At 40.0% G+C, this 19,009-nt stretch overlaps 1 long non-coding RNA gene across 1 annotated transcript in view; it reads right to left on the minus strand.

The window, feature by feature from the left end:
- The window catches only part of LOC129146873 (uncharacterized), a 286,809-nt gene extending 282,556 nt beyond the window's left edge, over positions 1–4,253 (minus strand). The window contains exon 1 of the long non-coding RNA XR_008554188.1: positions 4,041–4,253. This is a non-coding gene — a long non-coding RNA (uncharacterized LOC129146873). The remainder of the gene's footprint in view (positions 1–4,040) is intronic.
- Positions 4,254–19,009: the final 14,756 nt, after the last annotated feature.

The following is a 19,009-nucleotide window of genomic DNA, read 5'->3' on the forward strand; positions in this document are numbered from 1 at the left end:
CTGAAAATTGTTTCTTTTGTCATGTGTTCAATCCTTATTTCTGAAACACACAGTTTGTACCTCCTTAAAGAAAGTTGGAAATTTTATGTTGGTTCTTAAAATCTTATATTGATATTGCTTTTAGAAGTTATTAAATTTGACAAGCTGCTATATAGTCACTGTATTCATAATTTACTACTTTCCATGACTCCTTACACATAGTTATAGTAACAATAGCAAATAACTATATGCTTAATAAGTGGTGTACTTAACCTGCTCAGTAGTCCCATGTATTAAGTAATTCTTCCTATTTTACAGATGAGGAAACTGAGGTACAGAATAGTTAAGGAATCTGTTCAAAATCTTAAGGTTAGTACTGGTATTTGAAATTTGGCAGTCTAGAATATATGCTACACTCTTTCTGTACACATTATGGTACAGTATACCTTACTGACCTTAATAAAGAAATGCATGAATTTCTTTGTTGCTAATTCAGGATGTTAACTGTGGTTCCAAATCAGTGTGAACTGTTTTTGCGTCAAAACCTATCTACCTTCACCGCTTCTTGCGCACACTCTAATTTACAGCTCTTGTTTCCCGCACTTTAGTTGATTTTTGGTGATTAAAGTGAACTGCTCATCTACAACAAAAGCAAAGACATTTCTGCCGATAGCAAAAAATGACAGCTGAAACAGCATTTAAAGTACATCTTGAATAAATGTTCAAAAGCATGGCCTTAGGGCAATTTCCTGTTTTACTGGAAAATCTACTTTGCTAGTGTCTGATAAAATTGTATGAACAGGGGAAGCTTAATTCTCCAAGGCATGTTCTATGGAGCATTTGACAGCTTATCTGATGAAATACACTCTAGTACCAGTTCAGAGAGACCATGTGCCCCTCACAGAGGAAGCCCAGTCTCAATGGTTCTTGTAGCCTTGGGGCTGATGTTATTAATTCCTAAGTGAACTGATTAGTGTTTCGTTGACTTATTTCCCAGTAACTGTACATAACTTGACATGCCAAAGGTTTTCCATCCACTGTTGAAAATGACTTACTTGTGTAGGGAAATTTTATTAGAACCATTTAATATTTTGAATCATCCAGGTGATTCAATAAATTTAGAAAAAATTAAATCACTTCTCACATAAGATTGGATGACGTGTCAGTCCAGGCCCATAATGAAATGCCCCACTGTCCATAAACTATGAGGGAAAAACAACTATTTCTAAGCAGCATCAAGTGAATGGAGCTAGTGGCTCAGTCTGCCATGAGGCGGTAGAAGAATATGACAAGGAAATTTGTTCTAAAATACTCCCCATTGCACACATGAAAACATTCATAACTCTTAAAATCTAACTATAATCCAAGAAGATTTTCTATCCTGAATCCAATGACCTTTGCCAGGTCTACTAGCCTATTTGGAGTTTTGTTAAAATTTATGATTATGTAACTAACCAGCATCAGGTCTTTATACTCCAGGCAGTTAACAGAAGGTTCATGTGTATGAGAGAGTGTGTGTGTGTGTGTGTGTGCACGTGCACACCACCCTCCTTGTATCAAATGCTAGTTGGTACGGATCAGCCTGGTGAGAGAATAACAAAGCTGGAAAACTGAACAGCATCATTTTGGTGCCCCACCGAATTGCCTTTGGGGTCCTCATTGAATTGTTTTTTATTCAGTTGAGCTTTGGTGTTCGTTACATAACATGCAAAAAAGACAGATGCTGTAGAGTTTATTGCTCTCACATCACACAGAGTTTTCTTTGTGATAAAACCATGGATACGTCTCTAGGATCTCAAAGTTGGTCTGCTTTTGAATAACTGGTTCATATTTGTCATATGAACACTGAAAAATTTAAGTATTCTTCCATGTCCAGAAAATTTAAAGCCAATATTGCAGCTCACCCCCATAATATGCATGAGAGTTTCCAACAAGAATTTCATGTACCAATCTCATTCCTAGCTTCAACCTATATTTTTAATCTCATCTACTTTTGGGATACTTTTCCTTTTTTACTTATTTGACCATGAATAGATATAGCTTCAATGTGTGCATTTCTGAGCCAGCCGAAATTTTACTAGAGCATGTCAGGACATAAATAAATGAATGAGTACATGTCCTTAGGTTAAGTTCATGAGTCGTTTATTCTCCAAGGTGATTCTTCTGAGCTATGACAATGATAAAGATAAAAATGAATATTGACGATTATGAAAATCTGATAAAATCAATGACATAAAAATTTCCATATGCTGGAACTGCAACAACAAGGAACTTACTTCCCTAATCTGCATTTCTTCATTTTCTTCGATTGAGAATATTTCATATATATGTTATAAATATTTGGTAATTCATTCATTTATTCAAACTGCAGAACAGCTACACCATAGATGGTATAGCTATATATATATATATATATATATATATATAATAAATGGATAAATAGATGGATAGACAGAATTGTATATATGTACAATACAAACTGTTCCACATGCTAGGGGCAGAACAGAAAGCATACTAGGTAAGGTTCTTGCTGACCAGAAGTTTATGTTCTCATGAGGGGACACAAAATAAACAAGTAAGCAAATGAACAAGGTCATGCCAGATGGCAGTAAATGCTATGAGTGCTGTGGCAGAGAAGGTAGTCATATAAGTCTTCTTGAGAAGCTGACAACAGTTACATGAAACTGAGTGAGGAGAATTTCCAAGTGGATCAGGCAAAGGCATCAGAAAATTCAGAAACTGAGATGGAAATATGCTTGTTCCCATTAAAGAACAAAAAGAGGGGGCCTCCCTGGGGGCGCAAGGGGTTAAGCACTGCACTATGAAGCAATTCTCAGCCTCTGCAGCATGAGTTGGATCCCCGGCTGACCAGGGAGCACTCACATGGAGCAGCAGACCTCTCCTGTCTCTCCCGCTGCAAGCATGAATGAGAACAGAAAGCCTGAAAAGGATTACATATATATAATAATATGTATGTGTGTGTGGAGGGGTGTATGTATATATATATACATACACAGTCAGTCTTCTTATTGGGAGATATCAATTATTGCTAGCAACATTTTTAGTAAAGACCGGAAAGCAGAGATTGTTTAAAGGGCTTTTGGTTGGTTATTTATTTATTATTTTGGTTTTATTTTGTTGTTGTTGTTGTTGTTGTTGTTTGCCATATCTAGGGGGAAAAAAATCTCTTTTAGTTCTGCCATGAGTCAAAACATGAAGCAAAAAGCAGGAAAGATAATGGCTAAAGTGGGACAATATTAGCTCCCCAGAGAGGCAGCCAGTGTTTATTCCTGCGCATGAGTATAAAGTGGAACTGTGGTAAAGGTGAATAAACATGTCACCGATGCAACTCCAGAGACCACATGAAGTCCTGGATGGTGATAAAGAAATTGCCAAGGTAGGACTGAGAGCTGAGGTGGGTTCGTCCTCAGCCCCACTGCTTCCTCAATGGTAACCCCTTCCTCAGGAGGGAGCCCTCTAAGCTCCACCTCCCCTTCTGGGACAGTTAAAAAAGGGTTATAACACAGCTTCTGCTTTGCAGGTGCTTGACAGCTACTGAATGAAACAAGACACATGCCCCAGAAAAAAAAAAAAAAGAGATATTACTAAAACATAGTAGGAATGATCGCTACACCCTGCAAATGGGCAGCACAAGCCGTATTTTACTAACCCTCTAACTTTGAGAGTATGCAGGGGAAAAGTCAGGAACATCTTATCTAAAGAAATCCTTAAGAAATGGAATCGCCATGTATTATCTTAATTAGTACTGTTGGAAGGGGGTTTTAAGAGAACATGAAGCTTTGTGATCATTTAAAACCATTTAAACTATGGAGAGCATCCCAAATAGCCTCAAGCTCTCAAATGGCTTTTCTTTGTTAAATGGGAGCAGTCCAGTCCTCAAACCTGTATAGCTTATTTATCAGAGGCATCTAGAACTAGCTAGAATTCTTTCTTTCTACCATCTCCAGAGTGGGCTTTCCCAAGGGTGATTACACCCTATATCAGAAAACTGCTCTCAATCCAGAAAAACGAAGCAAGAATTAGTGTCAGTGCTCACATACCTTCTACTTCAGGCTCCAAAAGTTTGTATCTCCCAAAAAGCCCCAGGAACTTCAGAGCAGAGGGTACTCCCAACACGGTTCCCTCAACAAGGTTTCAAGGGCCAAAAAAAAGCATCTGTTGTAGAATCTGATTCCCTGCAACTGGGTGCTTTTCATCAGCCACCACATTTCACAATTTCATGAGAAAAGGCAGAATTCCCATCCGTTCCAAAAGTAGATACAAATGTAGAAGGAGGAGTCTTCTTTATTTCCCCTCTAGGGAAAATTTATAGATTACAAGTGGTGGAGACAGGACAAAGAACAAAAACCAACAGGCCTGTGTACTGATGTGACTTCTTGATTTCTATATGAGTTTATGAGATAAGAACCATCTGGTATTTGAGTTGTTGGACATTTGGGGTTGGAACTTTGGTCTTGTTTCTCTGTTGCTATCATCGTTCATTTTAGGTAGAAAATAGCAAACAGAGTAGTCCTTGAGATTTATCCTCTAAAAACAAAGAACTTCTCACATGAAGGACATAAAGTTGATTTATCATAGGGTTTTGAAAACAGTTTAGTCTTTGTTGACTAGTGTTCTATAGAATGTTGGATAAATTTAGTTTGGTTATTTAAAGCTATCGATGCTGCCTCAAAAAGAAAATAAAACTAACATTAAAATCTTCATTTGACCCAGTGACTCAGCTGAAAAAACAAATATATTTGCTTGTTCTTTTACAAAACATTGTGAGGCTAACACCTGCACATTTGTGTTTGAAAAAGGCTGCATTGTTTTTAAAATTCACAGTATTTCCTTTAGTTATAATTTGCTGTAGCGATTTTTAAAATGAGTTATTCCTTCCATGCAATTCATTTTGTAAAGGTGAGTCTTTCTTGTAAGATTTGACTGAAATCATGAAACTCAGTATTTGCCACTTGATGTCCCTCCACCTCTCAAGCTGCTGTAAGCTCCTGGATCTGGAACCATGGATGGGTTTATACAGCAGATACTGCTTTATGAAGCATGGATGAAAAATGAAAAGCAAGTAGACAGGACTTTTCAGAGTTCACAGGTTTATCCCATCCCAGTCTATTTCCTAGTCAAGAACTTCAACACCAGCTTTGAGCACATGTTTCTAGAACTTCATTATTCCTTCATGTAAAAACAACTCAGCAATTACACATCAACTTACATCATTTGGTTTTCAAGCAGCTTTTCACAGTAAACACAAAATCTCCCCCACAGACTAAACTAAAAGTTTGCTGCACAAACTTGGACAAGATTCAAAATATAAATCACAGGTGCTTGTCAAGTTCGTGTAAGCACTTGAAGGCTACCCAGAATACATGCACATGCCTCACTCCAAGAGGCAGAGAAGGCCCAGCTTCCATCAGTGAACGAGTCCCAGCTCCTCCTGCCCCTCTCAGTCAGTCCTCAGCACAGCCCATCTCCTTCCTCTTCAGCAGCTGAATGTCACAAACACAACTTAGGCACAGAGACTATAACCTTGCTCCAGGGACATCCTGGACACATCTTTTCTCTACAGATTCATTTACCTCCATGAAACAATAAACAAAAGCAGCAGCCCAAGCCACAACTCACAGGAGAGCAATCATGTCCACAAACACTGTAGCACTCAGCTCTTGAAACATCATTTGTTGCTGGACATGGATGCTTTCTACCTCATGAGCAATGACCATGGAGGAACAGTGCTGTGCAGCTGGACCAGCTGCTGGAAAGCATGTCAGAGCAGGAGAGAGAAGAATATTATCGGGACACCTTTGTGAATGGAGCCAGAAGGGCAGAAAGTCAGCAGTTCTACAAAAAGCTGTCAAATTTCCCAACTACACTGATACTTTGCAAAAAGAAAAAAAAAAAGTGGTGGAGAAAAGAGAGGAGTTTAGAAGAGAACATAAAGTCAACATTTTCCACAAAGGTCTATCCTTGTATTTAGTCACTCTCTCTATATATGAGAACAGCCCTCAGCTACAGGGACGCAGGAGCAGCCAGAGGTGAGCTAAGATGTCACTTGACAGGAAATTCCAAGGTACCGTCTTCACTGTAAAATCAGAAAGAAAAAAAAAAAAGGAGATAGAAATATGGAAGAAAATCGAAATGTAAAGGAGGATTAAAAGAAGGATGGGGAAGGGGAGACTAATTGATTCTGATTCTCTTCAAAAAGAACACAATGGAATTGTTGCTTCCAGGGAAAGCATTCTGAGCGGTGACTATTTCTTTACCTACCTTTGGATGAAGCTGAAGCTAACATTTTTTAATTAACCTAGTCTTATTTCTCCAAGATAAAAGAAATTCAAGTCAACAGACACCTTTTCCTTTTGTGCGAGCACCAGCAATCAGTGACATAGATGGAATGTTCACACAACTTCCTGATGACTCTGAGTGTGCTACAGTCTTTCTGAAAACATCATTTCAGTAAAGTCTAGCAGCAAGTTGTTGACCTCGTCCCTCTATGCCATGCAGAGAAACCAAAACTCAAGAGGTTGAGTGAAGGTCACACAGCTGAAGAGTGAGGATTTGAACACAGGTCATGTGGCATTAGAACCACTGTAGAGTTTATTTACTCCGCACTGCCTGTGAGCATGAGCACCTCCCTACATCACAAGCCCCCCCCCCACTGCGTTCATTTATAATATTTAATATTTTTATAGTATTTTATTTTATAATAAAGAACTTTAATTCTGGCAACCACATCTATTTTCATTTTAACATTAGTACACTGATAAACATAAGAAGAATATTGGGTTTCTCTTTTAATCTTTTTTTTTTTTGCATTCAATGTACTTTTTACCTAGCTATTAAGTTACTAAATAACATCATTTCACTCTATTCAACTCCACCACTACACTTTAGTCACTCTTGTCAAGATGAACCTCCATCTTGCCAAATCCAGTTGTTTTTTTTTTAAATTTTTTTAAATAGAGGCATTTTTTAAATTTATTTATTTATTTGTTTGTTTTGTTTACACATGCACTGGGTACAGTCAGAAGCGCGGGAGGGTGAGAGAATTCACCAGAGCCAGAGCGGGGAGCAGAGCAGGCAGAAGGACCGAAGTACACTGCTGAGGGGAGCAGCGGGTGGCAGGAGAGGTCTGCGCGCCATGTGGGACCCTCCTCCGGTGGCCGGGGAGCAGCCTGGGATCGAACCGGCGCCACAGAGGCCGCGGGCAGCTTCGCAACCCAGCGCTCAACCGCTGTGCCACCGGGGAGGCCCCCAAATCCAGTTTTAACACACCTCACTTGACATGATTCACAGCACTGGCACTGTTGACTACTTTCCTTCATCTTGAAAATCTGCATTCACTTGGTTTGAAGAACATTATACAACCAATTTTTGCTTTTGTCTCAGTTAACAATACTCTCTAGTTCCCCAGAATCTATTTCCAACATTCCCCATATATCTCACCAGATATCTCTCTTACACTTTTAAAGTCTATTCCTAACTTAATAGAATAACATCCAACTCCTGATCCACAAACTTCTACATGGTCTTGCCTGTTAATCTCTCTGATCTCACCCTCTATTTTTCCCTCCCTCATTCCTTTCCACTAATTCTTCCACATCTGTTGACCATAAAACTCACAAACTCATATCTACCTCAGGGCCTTTGCATTTGCTATTCCCTCTGGCTAGAATGCTTTTCCACCAGGTCATGATTCATCCTTTCATTTCACGCTCATGATTAGCCTTTTCTGAAATTTCCTTTAAGAGGCCTCCTCTAGCCACCCAAACAAAAGGTATCTTCCTCTAACTTTGCCCTGCAGTTCATGCTGTATTTGCTTTGATTGGGGCTTCCCTAAAGTATTACATATTGTTTTCTTTATTATCTGTCCTCCACTAGGATACCAATTCCATATGGGTGAAGACTTGCTGCGTTTGTTCTTAGTGGTATTTACAGTGTACAGAACAGTATCACATTCTAGGTTCTCAAAGTATATTTATTAAGTGAATAAATGAATCTGTGAGCCAATGTAGGAGAATATAAAGCAAAAGGAAACTTGTGAGAGAAAACACGGCAAAGGTAGGCTAGTATCGATTGACACTGGATCTTGAAGGTCAGAAGAAGTAGCTTGGATTCCATTTTAAATACAGTAGAAAAGGCCTTATATAAGATCTTAAGGAGAAATAAGACACCGTCTGATTAATGTTTTAAAAGATGACTGATTGCCTTGTGAAGAATGATATGCATAATTTCATGTCCTTTCTTGAAAATCTGTGTGCAAACCAGATCATGGTAAATTGACTAATATTCTTAAAATATTATAGTACCCCTCAGTTTTATGAAACAGTAGTCCATCCTTATCCAAGGTTTTTTCCCATGGTTCAGTTATTTGAAAAAACTCACCTTAATATAGAGGAAATGTTACCTCTCATTTTCCTTCCCTATAAATTTTAGGATCCAGATATTTTTATTTGAGGAGAAAAGCTTACCCTCATTGTCAGACTTTTTTCAAGTTACTTTCACCTTAAGTAGGTGGAAAATAATACATGCATACCGACGCAAAGATGTAGTGTGGAAAGATGAGAGGAAATTAGAAACCGAAGGAAGTTATCGCCATAAGTTGGATTTTCTTAAGTTTATTTTATCTCATCAAATTAAAACTTCTGCCTGAATAAGGCAGGCATTTAGCTGATTAATAAATTCAAAGCAAACACTGAACTACACAGAATATACAACATCACCTATTCTTGCTCATGGCAATGGGGATCCGCCTTCATGACAGTCCACGAACTCAAAAGTGGTTTTAGCAGAAATGGCAACCTATCAGGCCTATTCATGTAGCTCTTCTCTTCAACATCAATGAAATAAATAGAGCCATTACTAAAAGGAATTCCCAGGATTGGGAAACTGAGGCAAAACCATGCCCGAGTAGCATGGTATACCCAGCCAATTAACAAAAAGAGGTCTCATACGCAAGGTTTTTGTCTACTCTTGCACAATTCGTATTTCCTTTAAAAATGTTTAGATGTAGAAGATGGATTCAATTAAGATAATGGAAGAAACCAACTGCAATCCCATGAGTCGTGCACACAGAAATATGAACCAGATGAGACGTTCATTTGCAGTCCGTAGTATTTCTGGTGAAAGGAAGAGTAAACACACACACACACACACACGCACACGCACGCACGCACGCACGTTTGAGGCAAACTTCCTAATTAAGGATTAACAAACCCAAACCAAAGATGATACATCTGTCTGTGAGGAGGGAAACAGAGGGGCCGGGACCTGAGCAAATGTGGGTGGCACAGGAGTTACAAAAAATGAATTTGGAAGATTTGTGTATGATAATATTTTTGTACAGAAACAAAACAGGACAGAAAGTGGAGAGCAAAACTTAAAATGAAAAGGGAAATGAAAATATAGAATCATATTTTGAAATATTTCCTCCTCTTCCAAGTGGAATGGTAGCCTCAAAGTCCAATATTATTGTGTTGACTGTAAACTCCTTGAAAACAAACTTATCTTACCATTTTTCTAAAAAATCTCTAATACTAGGATTGCAATGAATATTATATAATTATGGAAGAGAAGCATAGAAAGAGGCAGAAACAAAAAATGTGAAGAAAAAACTATTATAATCATAAGTCTTATCTCTGATATTGCAAGATGTAAACAGGCAAAAACGGGAGTCCACAAACTTTGGGGACTTTCTTCATTTAAGAATTTAGCCTTAATTGCTATGTGAAAACTACTCTATAGTGAAAATGACTGCCTAAGTCAAAGAAGAGACTTTAAAGAGAACATTGCAAGGGCAGCCTTGCTGGCACAGCATCACCATCCTTTTTGGATCTCAACAGAATGGGGGTTGTGTTTGGAGCTTGCGGATCCAGGTGAAGGTAGGAGGTGGATGGGGACCCCAAACCCCTGGGCCCTGAAAAGCTTCTGATGCCGTGGCTCCTCCTTTTCCTGGACTTCCCGCTCCACAAAGCTTTGCAAGTGTCATTCACTGCAAAGATGTTTTACATACTACTTTAGAAATGATTAGAAGGGACCTTTTATCCCTGCAAGAAAAAGACAATTGCCTTTCACTGGACCGCAAATGTACACAAGTGAAGTCACAGTAGGTGCCTGTATTACTTAGACAGGATTTGGCATTTCCAGAAGGTAGCATTACCCTGGCTTCTGCTTTTACCACAGATAAGAGTAATCTCCCATAATGCATCTGAATGCTTTTGATGGTAATAATCACTGAGTGATTTGGTTAAGCTAGAATAATAATTCTATCCAATGAGGCATTACCCATGTCAGGAGAGACAGGACTGATCAAAAAGATTCTAAAAGCAGGAATCTGGTTCAGCAGGTGAGCCTGGCATGTCCAGGCGGGCATGGCTCAAGATACATGGCCAATTTATATGAGGAAGAAAGACAGAATGGAATGGTAGATGCATATAAAACTCCTGAAATGAGTTCTATGAAAACAAGGGGAATAAAACAATCTGCAGCAATTTCCAGCTAAAGAGACTGGATTAAACAAATGCATTTATCTCGAGCATCCATTAAACTCTTAAAAGTTTATAATGCAGGATAAAAATGGCACCACTTAAGGAAAAAATAATTATAGATGAGAAAATCAGACCTTATGTAGATAAGATTTTACAAGATGAAAATTCTCAGAACTCGATTGAGTCCAGAACAGAGTCCCAACAGTGTCTCCTCACACTGCCTCACATCCAAGTCAATCAGGCTGGGATATTGGAAGAGGCTGATAAAACAGACTCTTTATAAGAAATGGTTAAGCTGACTATTCCCCCCAACAGACACAAGACAGGCAGTTTATTATCTGGTGCATTTGGATGAGGGTGAGGGACAGGATTGCCGTGGCAATGGTGAAGCACCTCACTGAAAATAGGGGAGTTGTTTTACATTTTGTTTTTTGGTTTTATTTTTTTTTTATTGTTTTGCTTTTCTCTTTTTTTTTTAATAATAAATTTTATTTTTATATTCCCCCATACAATTGCAAACGCCCCATTCTGACCCCAATCCCTCCCCTCCCGGCCCCCACCCCCCAAAAAGTGTCTCTGGTTCATAGTTTTTTGTTGATTTTGATTTTCACTTTCTTATAGTGATTCATTTTCCTGGTCCCTTATTTAAGTTTTCTAGATTCCTGCTATGAGTGAGACCATCCGGTATTTTTCTTTTTCTTTTTGGCTTATTTCGCTGAGCATGATCCCTGTTTTACATTTTGCATAAATGTTTTAATGTTCTGCTGTCTGCAAGTGTGGGGGGTCAGGGTAGGGAAGAGTAATGAATGGAAACCAGTGGATAGAAATTGACTTGGGTAGGTGACTGTCTTCCTGGGATATTACAATGGATCCATCATACCTTATTTTTTTAAGCAAGGAAAAAAAAATGGGGAAAAATGTAACAACCAAAATTTTTTAGCATGTAATTTTTTTATAAAAAATACTTTATTAAGGAGAATTTCAAACATGTACAAAAGTTGAGGGACTAGTCTAATGAATTCATTGCCCACATTCAAGGGCTCTGAACCTCAGCAATTATTAATTATGGCCTATTGTGTGTCATGTTTACTCTCTTCTCCCCCTGGCGCTTCTTTCTTTCCCATACATCACGTCATTTCATCCACAATGATTTCCATGAGTACCTCCAAGAATAACAAGTGTTTTATAACATCACAGATTTAGTACTAGCATATAAGCAGACACATCTATCAAAGATCTTCTATATCTTTTTTAATTAAAAAAGTGAAATATTAAAGTCAAAACATCATGGAATTGGAAAGCCATTTAGTTATCTAAATGCCCTAATTAGCCAATCCAATATCTTCATGTCAAGATGTTTAAGTGACTATCTAAAGGTAAAGTGCATGGTTGGAGGCTAATCTAAACCAGTTCCCTGGTCTATATGGATCAGTGAGCTTCAAAGAAATATCTATATTGGCCTCCCTGGTGGCGCAGCGGTTGAGCGCTGGGTTGCCAAGCTGCCCGCGGCCTCTGCGGCGCCGGCTCGATCCCCGGCTGCTCCCCGGCCACCAGAGGAGGGTCCCACATGGCGCGCAGACCTCTCCTGCCGCCCGCTGCTCCCCTCAGCAGTGTACTTCGGTCCTTCTGCCTGTTCTGCTCCCTGCTCTGGCTCTGGTGAATTCTCTCACCCTCCCGCGCTTCTGACTGTGCCCAGTGCATGTATAAACAAAACAAACAAACAAATAAATAAATAAAAAAAAAAAAAGAAATATCTATATTTGTGGCTGTAGGGCTGTAGAAGTTAGTGAATTCTGCTTCCAACTATGGTGACTTGGAGCTATGTGAAATTAGCGTAGGTGAACTAAGTTTCCCTGCATGATTTGTGTAAAGAATGGCCAAAAGGGAAATTTATTCAAGATTAGAAGGTGGGAGACAAGCAGCCACCTTGGTAATGCTGGGAAAATTGGCTGAGTCAGCTACAATTCACATCATGCACATTGTCAAAGATCTGGGGAGTCACCTTGTTGGCAAAGGGTAATATGTAGGCCTCAATTCTCCCAGCTCTTTCTATATCTCCTGCTTCAGCTACTGCATGGCAAAGTACACCAGCTCTTTTGTAGTCATCTACATCATCAAATCAGGAAGCAGTCAGAGACCACCATGAGTTCCAGTGAGAAACAGATGCAAGTTCCAGCCCATCCTCATGGCTTTTCCCTGTTTTTGAACCTCCCACACTTTATGCCCATCTCTACTTTCTTACATCTCCCTGCTTAGACCCAACACCAGCCACTGTTGCAACATACCTACATAACTTAACCAGCTCCCATAACTGCATGTAGTCAAATTCCATTAATGTGTCTCTGCTTCTGATCAACCTCTTGCTGATACACCTGCATAACTAACTGCACAGAAATCAATTAAAAATATATGATTTATATATATTTGAGAATTATTGGCCACTATTTTGTATTTAAATACTTTCTTATAAGAAAGCCCATTTCTCAAAATCAGTGAAAAATCTCTGAAATGCACATGTGCTTTTAATTTGCACAATATTTTGAGCTTTTCATAATCCCACTTCCATTATTTGACCTTATAAATTTGCAAGAAAATGTAAGCATTTAGCAGAGGAAGTTTGGGGAATTTCTTTCTCATAATTGCAGGCAATTCCACTCTAGACAGCTACCCAAAGAATGCAAAACACTAATTCAAAAGGAAACATGCACTTCCACATCACTGTAGCCCTATTTACAATAGCCAAGCTATGGAAATAAACTAAATGCCCAAATTAAGATGAACTGATCAGGAAGATGTGGTATTTGTACACAATGGAATACTACTCAGCTATCAAAAACAAACTCTGGTCATCTGCAGCAACATGGATGGAGCTGGGTGGGGGGGATTATGCTAAATGAAGTAAGTGGGAGAAAGAAATTCCAGATGGTTTCACTTATATGTGGAATAAAAAAACAAAACAAAAGGTGAGATAAAACTAGAACTGAGGCTACCAGTGGTGGACTATGGGTGTCTTAACATGTGTGGTGTGGCACCCTCACCTGCGGGGAAAGATCCTACACTTGTAATACACAATGTAAACACATTTTTACCTCAATAAAAGTAATAAAAATTAAAATGTGGGCAAGCTTAATGACACAGAAGTTAGAGAAACTGTTTTGCTAGCATTTTAGAATAGTTAAGCTATTAAATTGTGTGTCCTATTTGTTGAGAGAGATGTGTCAGATTTTGATTTCAAAATCATCTGAGGTTTTCTAGAAGGTATATGTGAAATGTGAGCCTGGTTGAGAAGATACACCTAAGGATTTCTTGGAGACTAAATAGTCCTAGAAAATAAGTAGTGCTGAAAACTAGCATTACCTCATTATTATTTAATCCTTTGTCCAAAAATACTAATTGACAACTGAATATAAAGCAGCGAACAAGACAAATGAAGTTCCACCTGCATGGATCTTACTACTGTTGAAACATAAACATGAATGAATTATTGAATGGTAAATAAACAAGCAAACAAATAAAATAACATAAATAACAAATACAGAGAGTGCTAAGTGCTATGAAGATAATAAAATAGATTAATGGGGGAAGAGAGCAAGTGGGTCTTGGGGCTGTCTATTTTAGCTAGGTTTGTCAAGAAAGACATCTCTGAGGAGATGGCATTTGTACTAAGATATGATAAGATTGAACCAATCACACAAAGGTCTTAAGGAACGGCATTATAGGCAGAGGGATCAGCAACTGCAAAGGTCTTGAGATGAAAATGAGAGTGGAAGTCCAATGTGGCTAGAGCATGGGCAGGGCAAAGAGTATGGAGAAGCAGGTACAGCTAGATTATACAGGACCGTAGGCACCCAAATTATTGCTAGGGGAAGCCATGAGAGATTTTGATCAGGAAAGAAATCTAATCTGATTTATGTGTTGAAGGATCTGTCTGGGTAAAGGGAGAAGAATGGAAGGAGTAAGAACTGATACAAATCAGCCGTCTTCTTGATGGCATTATGTACAATGTGATAAATCTTTACAAGGATTATAAGGGACTAAATCTGGAGGTCAGTTTTCCATCAAGGTTGTCTAAGCAAAAAGGTGGCAATCTGTGAGCATCCTCAGTGACAGGGAGTGCCTGCTGGCTCAGCCCCATTGCCATTTAACCTCAGATAACAACCAGGACCTTGTGCTGTGTCTCACTGAGCTGATGGGGCAGTGTACACGGGCATTCCCCCATTTGGGGGCTGGGACCCTGACAGAAGCCTGTGAGTCCTGGAATGTCATCACCACAATCTCCATTGAGTGTAGGAGTCATTGCTGGAGGGAATAACTAATCTCTGATTATTATGTAATGGGAGGTTTCTGACCGCCTACCAACTCTGTCCTAAAAGGGATTAAGAAAGCAGTTAGAAGCTCATAAGAGAGACGGGGCTTACAGACAAAATATTTAATCATTTGAGAAATATACTTAGTTATAACCGATTTATCTCCTAAGCATCTTGTTCTATTATCATATTTATTTCAAGTACTTGAAGTCTGCATTTTATTGCTTAGGAAGATATGAGGCAAAATCCTTATTTTCTTGCCTGCAAGGCATGCTGGGGCCTGAAAGTGGGTTATCAGAAAAAGAAGTGAGTTGTAATCTGCAGAGAATGCACTAGAGAGACTAACCTAACGAAGGGCTGCATCTTGCTGGAAAGGCCAGCAGTCCAAAGCCCAAGGTCTGAGGGCAAACAGACACGCAGCTGTAAGCCAGGCTGCTCTAACTGCACAGAGAACTGAGCTGGTGTGTTATGTAGGTTACTGCTTCAGGTCCCCAAGTGGCAGAATCAGGGTCCTCAGAAACTAGGGTGAGGAAGAGAGAAAAAACATACTACTGAAAGAGTATATTTGTGTGTACCGGGGCAGGGAGGGTAACAAAGCAGTCCAGCTTAGTAATTGTGTTAGGGGCTTTATCCCAAAGGGATAAGAGAGAAAAATCTAGACCCTAGGTGGTTCAAATTATAGTATTACCCTCAAAACCACATGTAGGTGGGGTTGAGGTTGATCAGGATTGATGAAGGCACCACGCCAGACTGAGTCTGCAGCTGAAAAACTGCAGTTCCCGCAGCTGAGGAAGATTAGAGGAGGCAAGCCTGGGAGTCAGCTCAGGTAGTTGGATTAATGCTGACTCATGGAGGGCCCTTCTTTGTTCCTTACTGCACATTTACCTTTAGCCTTCTGTGCTAACTCTTTTGTCTGCTCCTCGTGATCTATTTTACATAGAACAGGTTGATAATATGAAGAATTTTATGGAACAAGACATCAAGCATTAACCAAAACATTGATTTATGATCTTTGAGATGAGGCTCTGCTTAGCTTCCAAGCAAAACGTTGATCAAAAACTGATTTGTTGTTGAGGCTACAACTCTTTCTTCAAAACTTAGATTGGCTACTTCTATTTCACAGTCTAAATCAAAGATTGTCAAATTTTTTCTGCAAAAGACCATATAACAAACCTTTGAGGCTTTGTGGCCCAGAGCAGCTCTGCTACAACCACTTGGCTCAGCTATTTTATATAAACACCAAAATCAAAAGTCAAGTCTAAGTGAAAAGCCCTACATGTAGACATGAGCAACAATAGAGCAATGGTAGAACTTTCTCAACTCCACCACACTCCCCCCGCCCCCCCCCCCAACCCCCCGCCCCCGAACCCCCCTCAACACCCCCCCCACCACCCCCCCCACCCCCGCCTTAGTGCAGAAACCATGCAAGGTATTCCCAGGAAGGACTCCAGGCCTGAACACTTCCTTTCTGCCTCCTCAGTCACCTCTGTGGTCCTGACAGGGATCGTTCCCTACATCACAATTTGCTACCCACTATCAACAAAGAAATTGACTGATGTCTACAATTTTGTTTTATTCTTTAGGACTGCTTTATTTGGTGAGGTACCTGGGCCTAGAGTAGAACCCATATCCACTCGATCACCACTCAGCAACCTAAGAAGAGCTACAAAATTGCATTATAGTTAATATCCAGGACTTTTCTTTATCCTTTGCAAATAATCAAATCATTTGTTGTGAATCAAAAGATAACCATCAGAAAACAGGGGGTTAATAACCAAAACATCTCTGCAGAATAAACAGTGTACTGTGTGCTGGTTCTCTTAGCCAAGCTGTGATGTCAACAGCAATTCCGACGGGACAGTGGAAAGCACATTTCCTTGTCTTCTCTTGCCCAGAGAGGGTGACTAACTTATACCCGAAAAGCACAGACGTCAGTTTTCTTGAATCACCTTGATGCAACACTTCCGACATCTTTCAAAAGCCTTGTTTATAGACAGAAACCACTGAAATCCTCAGACATCTTAAGGCAGTTACTCGGGAAAATTACACAAAGGCTTTGTCCCAGTCAGAAGTATTGAATGCAAGTTCCTTTCAATAAAATCCAACAGAGAAAAACACTGTCATTGTCCTGGACAGTTACAATCCAAAAGTGAGATGAGCCAAATGCAATCCAGATTAACCTATCTCAGCAGGATTTCCCAGGTCATCTTGCTTAGAACAAAGCCCTTCTGGTTCCATATTGAACAGGACAAGACTGCTGTGATTAGGTAGAGTGGGGCTGGTAACAGCCACTGAATCAGATTCCCAGGACCCCAGTGAGGTGACATGAGAGGAATCCATGTGAACCTGCTTTGAGCTGGTCAGAAGAACAACCAAAAGTTCTGTTATTGATATTTTTAGCTGCCTTTGTGTTCCTAGCACTTGGCTAGATATGCTAGATTGGCACAGGAAGATCAAAGACTAGCCTTGCTTCAAAGAGGCCCCGTTTGGGAGGAAATAAAAACCTCCTGGCAGTCAAAGACTTGTATTTGTTTGCATTTCTGCTCCTTCTTGCAGCCTCTCCTTTCCCCCATGATTTCACAGAGGTGTAGTATTGGTTACCCACAATTCAACTAAATGGGGGACTCTCTAAGAACTACTGCAAAACCACCAAAATCGACAAAATGTAACACAACAGACATCTATCACAAAAATTTAACAGACATTTTGGCACATTGACTCAGAAATTTGTAAAAATATGGCATAATTTTAGCAACAATTCCAATCTCCTATCTGCTTCCCCTCCTATTGCTTACCAAAAAAAAAAAAAATCACTATCCTGAGTTTGGGACATATCCATCCTTGTAAATATTTTCAAATATTGTTGTAAATATATATTATTTATGTAATTTATCCTGTTTCAATATTACACTTATGTACATGCTGTCATTTTGCTCATAGCCTTTGCCACTTGCTTTCTTTATTCAGAATAAAGTTTAAGATTTTTCCATACTACCCTGGATGTTTTAACTCGTTCAATTTAACCACGCTTGTCTCCCATGGTTCATATTCCTACTGATGCTCATCCAGGTTGTTTCCTAGGTGAAAATTTTCCTAGAATATTTTATAATTTTCATTAATATAAAAAATACTTGACTGAGTATTCACATATTTGAACCATTTCATACATCATACAATTCCGTACTTTTTAGATAAATATTTTGCCTCTTCCTTTTAAGCATAGTCATGAAAAAAATAAAATAGAAATTTAAAGGTGAAATGTTCTACTCACCCTTCATCCTAAGGTCCACCTGTGCATCCAGTAGGAGCAACCTTCTGTGCTTCCCAGATACTTATTGCGAATTAAGAAAACTTAGTTTTCATCAACAGAAGTGTCATCCGTGAAAGCACGAAAGCAACTTGGGATCCACGCTCTTTCTGAGAGTTACTTTTTAAGGGTTTGTTCATTTGTGAGCAAAGGAAGAGTATGTGCAATCACAGGAGAGAAGCTCTCCAGTTTCCAAAACATGGCGGCACATTTCTGGCTATTAGCAATGAGTTTCCCCCGAGGCACCTTCACCCTGTGGGTTCATGTGTCCAGTTCTGGGCTCCCTAACTATGGGTCATGTGCTGCTCTACGTTCTGCGGCAGGTCCCGAAATGCTGTCCCGCACATGCAGGCTCATTTCCCTGCCGAGCACTGAAGTCAGTCTGGCCATGGCGGTTGCTCAGACATTCCCGGCCAGGCAACCCGTGCCCAAGTCACCCCGGGGCAGTGAGCTCGGCCTGGTCGAAGCTCCGGGCGCGGGTTCCCGAGCAGCCGGGCTTGACCCGGACTCCGGTTTCAGACCCCAGGCCCTGAGCATGTGTGAAGGGAGGGCGCCACGCGGAATACCTTGTTTTTAAAATGAGGGGTTTGGAGTTGTTAGAAGGAGATTTTTAAATGAAAAGGAGCATGCATTGTTGGGTAAAGCGGCAACCTGGAACGCAGAGTTCTAGGAAACTTGTAGTTTGGGGTTTCCCCACCAGCTACTTTGTTACTTGCTCTCGGAATTGCAGCCTCCGGCCAGGTCCTCTCGCTCTCCCAGCGCCCGGGTCCCAGGCGCCCTCGCCCTCCGTGCGCCCCATCACTGCCCGTGCCCGGGCGTCCCCAGAGCCAGAGCGCACGGCACATTGCAACCCACACCCGCCAAACCGCTTCAGACTTTCACATTTCGCAGTGTTTCGGGGGTTTTACTTAATT

This window comes from Talpa occidentalis, unplaced genomic scaffold (genome assembly GCF_014898055.3).
Source record: "Talpa occidentalis isolate TD23 unplaced genomic scaffold, MPIMG_talOcc4v2.1 talOcc4.5, whole genome shotgun sequence".
In the NCBI taxonomy this organism is placed as follows: domain Eukaryota; kingdom Metazoa; phylum Chordata; class Mammalia; order Eulipotyphla; family Talpidae; genus Talpa; species Talpa occidentalis.